Raw genomic sequence first — 7,577 nt, 5'->3', positions numbered from 1 at the left:
TGTTATCCGTGCATCACTAGCTCATATAAGTGTCCACGGCAATAATTGTCACTTCTGTTCAGTTGATGGGTGAGACTTTGTAGCTTTTCTATCAAAAAATCCTTAATTTCTGGAAGACTATGGTAATCTCCAAGGGCAGTTTTGTTTTCATTAGCAAAAATAGTTCACTAATTTTATTAAGAATGTCTCAGAAATTGTTTGATCTGTAAAATGTTAGCCAAGCTACATACGATTTCCACAGTGAGAGAATGCTATTGAGGAGATAGTTAAAACATGAGTCTTACAAAACTTCTGATATGGATGATTTTAGAGAGTTATGTCCAGAAGGACTGAAGGGATGGGCAGAGAAGTATGATTTTTTTTTTAAAGACAGGGAAAGATACCTTAAAGACTTTCTGCTAAAAGTGTTTATTTTTCCTCATGTACATGTAGAAGATAAATCTCGTTACTTGAAACATTACAATACATGTTTCAAAGTACATATTTATGTATGATGTAATCAATGTAGTTGAAAAACTGTAAGATGAAAATCACAATTATTTAGAGATTGGTACTATTCAAGACTCAAACACTATTGTGTTTAATGTTTATCCAAAGTAGAAAGCTATATTTATATTAAATTCCATAGAAATAGTTGAGAGTTCTTGGAATTTTGTTTTGTTTTATATATATATATATATATACATATATATATATGTAAAAATATATATGAAACCGTTTAAGGTGTAATTAGTTCATGTGTCTAGAAGAGTATACAATTATGAATGCATTACCTTCAGAGTGGTTTAGTCTAATAGATATAATGTAAGCACTTACTGAATACTGTAATAAAAACTTTTTTTAATGATTCAGCTTATTGGAATTTCAAGCAGTGGCAAGAATGTAACTTCCTCCATGAGTAGGTTTCACTTGGCTTTGACCCTTGTGTGTTTTCATAATCAGATTTCAAGGAATATGATGACAACAGTTTTTTTCTAAAATGTCACTATGTGGAGAGTCCTAGATCAGCCTGGTCAGTGTAGACAATTATTTGAAAGAATATTCAATGTGACAATAATAATTACATTTTAATGATGAAATCTTAGGTTGTCACAATTTCATGTGTTCAAAATATACTTTTATGGGTGAATATGATGAACAGTACTATTATCTAGTTACACAAGATTGGTTAATATTCATAACTTATACTTCTAGTGACTCCAGACCTGAATTGTAGCATCCTCTTCCCACAGGACATAATTTTTATTACATTAGCTGAGAGACTTCCTTAATAGATTAAGAATGATCTGACAATCTCCATTCTTTTAAGAATTGCTTTAATTCTTAAAAGAATAATATATATATATATATATATATAATTTACCACTGTGATATATTATGAGGAAATTATAGAATGTGTCACCAAGCTATTCCAGGAAGCCCTGTTCTGGACATGAGATCCATTGATGCCTTCTTGAAAGTGGACTTAGATAAGGCAGATTATATAATGTAATAATTCTAAGGCAGGATGTACATGCAAACTTAAAAGAACCAAAGAAAAGGAGGCCAGCGAATCTGGAACTCAAGTTCAGAGAATGTGGAATGAAATGATATGTTTTATTCTAAGATCAATGAAAATTCATTGAGGAGATCTTGGCAGTGGATTGCAGGAATGGATTTGTGTTTTAAAATAATCTTTGGGTTTTAGGGTTAAGACTAGGTCTCAAGCACAGTGCATGTCAGAAGTCTTTCTGTGGTTTGTTGAGTAGGTCAGAGAAGAGAAGATATTAATTTGTTCTCAGATAGTTTTTTAATGAGGTCCATCAAACATACAATGTCTTTTAGATTTTATTTTATATCAAAGGAAACAATATTCTAAACAGAAATAAAAGTTAAAATTAGATCATGTACATTAACACGTTAGCCTAAGAGAGCAGCAGTGTCTTCAAGGTCAAAGTGAATTGTCCACCATGTTGTTTCATCCATATGCTGCCTACCATCTGCATAGGGAAAACTCTTTCAGAGAATGGGAGACAAAATGCAATCAAATAATATTTCTTCACCTTGACATTTATTTGTTTTCCCAATGAATGCAGATATCTCAAGGCACAACAAAGAGTTGTAATGCAGAACAGTCATCATTCAAGAACACATAGGAAACTTTTCCTAATACTGACTCCTCACTATGGCAGCGTCTCCACTGACACAGCTTAACATCACTTGATTTTTGAGTTTTGTTTTTTTCTTTTCACAACTACTAGTTTTGGCCCTATAATAACCTTCAAGATCCATATTTTACATATGAGCACTAATGCAAACTCAGATTTATTTAATTCAGATGCAAGAACACTTATTTGCAATGCACTTAGCTAAATTGAGCTTTATTGATGAAAACCACACACTAGGAAAAAATCATTTTTCTTAAACATTATACATAGAAATGAGGTATCCACTTGTTTATTTGCCTCTTTGAATAGGGATTTTGTTGACTGTTTTCAAACTGTATTTTTTAGCAAATTGTTTTACAGAGTTTAACTCTGTTTGATTGGCAAGATTGAAGAGTCAAAATTAATATTTCTCTATTTCAAAAGCATTTTGTATGTGGAAATGAAAACAAGAAGATGAAGTGGTTGCATTGATTTAACAAAGTTTGAAAACACTGAGAAAGTGAAACAAAGTTGAAAGATTATTTAAACAGGTATTTGAAAGCAAGGTAAAAGTTGCTAAAAGTTATATTTTTAATCAGCAGTTTTTTAAATTATAAGGAAGAATTTGGAATGTGAGATCACTGCTATATAGGGGTGGAGACATTCATAGCCAAATGTGCTCAGATACTACATAATTTTCTCTGTGATCCACCCTTTTTCTGTATGAAAAACTCCATAATCCAGTGATCACAGATGCACCTTTAAGGACATGAGTTTTTGTTTCATACAAAAAGGAGAGGCGAGGAGAGGGAAAAGGAGAGAAGAGGGAAGAGAAGAGAAGAGGAAAAAAAAGGAAAGAGCAATATTGCTAGAGGTAAGACATTGGAAAGCGCATAATGGACCTTGCACTGGGAAAATAGATGTCCTTCCTCTTCACCTTTGCTTCAGCCTCTATAGCTTATGCAACAAAATACAGAAGTTCAGTTGTCCAAATAGGCTGGAAACAATTATGCCCTGTTTCCATGATGCACTGTCAACCAAAATAACATTTCTAAAGGATCCCAAAACTAAATATGTATTCTGGGTACTAAAAACAATAAAGAGAATACAAATTAAAACAAATTTAAGGAGAAATATATAAACTCAAAAGCCACATCTATCTTGACATGTAATAATGAAAATGGTTATCTAACAGGAAACAGTTTGTTTCCTGTTAGATAACAAGAAAAGATTATTATTCATGGCCAACTTGCAAAATAATTGAACAAATAAAGGAACAGACTTAAGCATAGCAGAACTTTCCACAATGAATTCTTTGTACTAATTTTATTTGACTCACTAGGTTTTCTCATTTACTTTGAGATATCATAGTTAGGTGACAATGGTTTAGAAATTCAAAATCATTATGTGTATTGTTACAACTACCAATTTAGCTTCCATCATCATATATACTAAATGTGTTTCAGCATTTCACTAGTTCCTTTCAAATTAAGTAAAAGAAATCAAAATTGTTTTATTTCACAGAATTCTAGTATTTTTCTCTAATCCCCTATTGACTAAATAAAAGTGCTCATTTCTTACAAGGACTCAGACTGTATTTCATTATAGAAACCTACAAAATACTCCTAGTTATCTGCTTACATGGCAGGATTACACATCTATATTCCTTCATGGATACCTGCAGCCATGTACCTAGTCACAGCCAATGAGTTTTGAGTAGATGTGACATGTTGCTTTTAATTATCAGTGTTTTCTTTCCTTCTGCTGAGGCAACTGTCAGCTTTGGTGATAATGGCTACTCTATTAGCCTGGTTAACAACAGAACATAGGGAGCAGCGTCATCAATTAAATTAATGGATATCTGATGAGCAAAATATGACCATTAACTGTTATAAGCCATCAAAGACTTTATTGTTGTTGATTTCAGCTACGAAACTTCACTGACCTTGAGCTTACCTTGACTTCTTTAATTTTTTTTTAATGGCTAATTTCTATAATTAAATTGGTAACATGCTACATTACGTTTTCATTCTTTTTTAAATATAAAAAGAAAAACAAACAAAAATAAAAGACATAAAGTCATATGAAGAGGCTTTTGAATGCATGTTTACCATTTACTAGGCTTTTGGCATTTGGGTGAAAGTGATGATGGACTCATTCATCCGCCAACACTTCAGCACTTGCTGATTTATACTCTCACGTTGTCCTACTGACAACTCCTTGCTCAAAAATATCCCAGGCCTCTCTAAAGTCTGCTATGTCAATGTCAAAGTCTGCTGCCTCAGTTAGTCTTTCAATAATACAGCAGAAAGCTGTGGCTTGCTGATTTTTCAATTCATAATATTACATTGCAATCTGGAACATGTCTTAGATAAATCTAAGAAACCATATTCTCATTTCTCATATTTTCTTTTGCTGTTCCCAAATCTAAAAGCCACTGACCATTTCTTTTTTCTATTTTTAATCCATCCTTGATGCCATAGTTAACTATCATTGTGTTAATAAATTAGTTTTTACTTCTGAAATATAATCCACTCTAAGTACAGAATACTTATAATCTGCAGCGCAAGAAAAGTATCTTTATACACAGAGGTGCTTAAAATGGATGAAAAAACGAATTGAATTCATCACATTTTTTAGGAGATTGTTATAGTCACATAAACATTTATGAATAACTGGTAAATGCTCAGAATAAATAATCTTGCATGGACTACGCAATTTCTGGATGACATTAATTATTTGAGAAGTTTAAGTTTCAACATATAGTTTATAAAAGTAATACAGTTACCAGATAACAAAGAGTTAAGTCACCTTTCCCTATTTTAGGGCCTTTCTTTTGCTAGGCAGGTCCATACCCTTTTCTTGCTTTAGCTATTTTTCATCTAGGATCATGTATTTTTTCAACTGTTGGAGTATTTTACTACCATTTCTTGCATGGGGAGCAGGGAATGTCCCCACCTTAACTTCTCTGTACTTTATCCAACTATACTAAAATAAATCCCTGCTAAAACTTCCAAAAAAGGGAAAAAGAATGAGCTTTCTGAGACTTATACTTTTTAGTGTAATGCTCATTTCCTAAGTTTTTAAAGTTTTGGGTAGATGGTAATATTAAGTAATATATGCTATACCACTTTTTAGAAAAATCTATTAATTGACATTACTAATTCTTCTCTAAATGTTTCTTATGGTTATATAAGTCTTATCTAAATGTATTAAGTTGAATTCTAGAAACTAATAAACATTTACATGGAGCAGCTAAGAAACATCCAATAATACTTAGATGATGTCATAGAGAAGAAGGTGAGATAATCATTTAAAAATGTTATTTTTTCCTAATTGAGAATTACTACTAGGCTTACACAAATGTTATGCCATTAATTGGATCTTCCTTACCTCTTACTTTCACTTGTGACTATGTAATAAATTTAAAAAGTAGTATGGGTCATTTCTCCCCCCTGCCCCCCACCTCCACCTGAACAACATATGCACATGAGAATAAATGAATAAAAAAGAACTGGAAATAAAAAAATATATAATGAATGTAATCAAATGAGCAAGATTTAAAAAAAAAGTAGTATGTCTTCTAGGAATTCAAAATTTCCACTACACAATTCCAAAATTTAAGTCTTATTTTACAGCAGGGTATTATCTAATTCCTATGATAGCATAAATCTAGATAACATAAGAACTGATTTGGCTAAACTCCCCAAAATTAACACTTTTTCATATTTTTATATATACATCCATAGTCATTTTCATACTGAAACCATCTTCATACACACACACACACACACACACACACCTCATTTTGTGATACTGTACTTTAATAACATGAGTTAATGTAAAAATGTTATTCTTAATGAAGAATGTCTATTCTCATCACTAACAAAAAAATCATAAAACAATATTTACTTACATTAGCCAATTTATTAATATATTTAATGCTGAATAATTTGACAAAAGAACAAGAAAGTTGTTTTATAAACTGGTTTCAACAAAACCAGTTTTATATTTGTGCATATATACACTTTTTTTTTAAATGTCAGGTTACTAATTGCTCAAATGTTCATGGACCAAAACACTGCACAGGGACATAGCCTCTCTTCTCTCTGCCACCTACTAAAACAAACTTGACACAGCAGACACAACTGCCATGCCTCTAGGGATAGTTATATGCATAACTGGAAATAAATTTCAGAACAGTAATAATGTAATAATATTCATTTATATTATAACACCTTCTATTAAAACACTGTATCATGCTCCCAATTTCTCAAGCGAAAATTTTAAGGATCATTCCTAATTTCTTCTTTTCTTTCATTCTCCTGATTCCTGATGGCTTTATACTAAACTCTCTTAATGCAGCATTTTGTTACCTTTCTCCATTGATGCTTGGTCAAATTCTGTCATCATTTGCAAATATATTCTGCATATCATCCTAATTCAATTGTGTGCTACTTAAAATACTAAATTTGGTATCAGTCAATGGTCTTCAGGAAGTCAAAAAATATTAGGGTTAGAATGTGGCTCAAGTGATAGATCACTTGCCTAGCAAATTTAAGGCCCTTAGTTAAAACCACATTAAACAACAAAAAAGTAAAATAATGCATCTTTTATTCCTTTGCTATGTAATTCATATTTTGCTTCTCATTGCCACAATGACTTGAAATTCTGTGCTAAATCACAGAGCATGAAAAGTAAATGTCTTTCCATGGCCTACAGAGTTCCATGTAATCTGCTTTCTGTCTCCTTTTGTAATTGCTCTTCTTAACCATTTCCCTCCAAGTGAAGGATCTTCATTTGACAACTTGGTTTTCTCTGAGAAACATGGCAAGCTAATTCCAAACTTGTGAGTTTTTTACATACAGTTCTATATGCTTTTAGGACTCATTTTGCAAGGTGTGTGACATTTGCTGTGGTTTGTATCTAGAATGTCCTCCTAGATCCATGTGTTAAAGACTTGGTCTGTAGCATCGTACCATTAGAAGATGGTACAACACTTAAGAAGTGGGACCTAATGGGAGGTCCGAAGTCACTAGAGACCTTCCCTTCCCACCTCTATCTTTTTATCCCCAGTCATGAGGTAAGTAGTTTTATTCCATTCCAGGATATACTGCCTCACCATAAGCCCCAGAAATGGGGCTAGTTGATGTCGGAAAAAAACTGTCAAAATGTGAGCCATAAAAACCCGTTTTGCTTTTTATATTTAACATGTTGTATTTTAATATTTGTTTCATGACATAGGTATCACTTAGAGGCTACTTTAGTAACTAATTACTAGATCATAATACCCTCTTGTGAGTGAGTCTGAGTGGCTACGCTCTCATCAGTTATGGCTCCAAACATTTTATTTGTTTGTTTCCTTTTGGTTTTTCTGCTCTAATAAGAATGTGATCTACTTAACTGAAGAATTATTTCCATGATTGTATTCCTAGAGCTAAGAAGAGTGCC

At 32.3% G+C, this 7,577-nt stretch overlaps 1 non-coding gene across 1 annotated transcript; it reads right to left on the bottom strand.

The window, feature by feature from the left end:
• Positions 1-6,164: 6,164 nt before the first annotated feature.
• LOC141424547 (small nucleolar RNA SNORA17) lies at positions 6,165-6,296 on the bottom strand. The gene has a single exon (XR_012449449.1). It is a non-coding gene; the product is annotated as a small nucleolar RNA SNORA17 (small nucleolar RNA).
• Between the last annotated feature and the right edge of the window lie 1,281 nt (positions 6,297-7,577).

Source organism: Castor canadensis, chromosome 6 (assembly GCF_047511655.1).
Source record: "Castor canadensis chromosome 6, mCasCan1.hap1v2, whole genome shotgun sequence".
In the NCBI taxonomy this organism is placed as follows: domain Eukaryota; kingdom Metazoa; phylum Chordata; class Mammalia; order Rodentia; family Castoridae; genus Castor; species Castor canadensis.
Note: the sequence above shows the minus strand (reverse complement) of the source record. Positions and strands in the feature narration are given on the sequence as shown.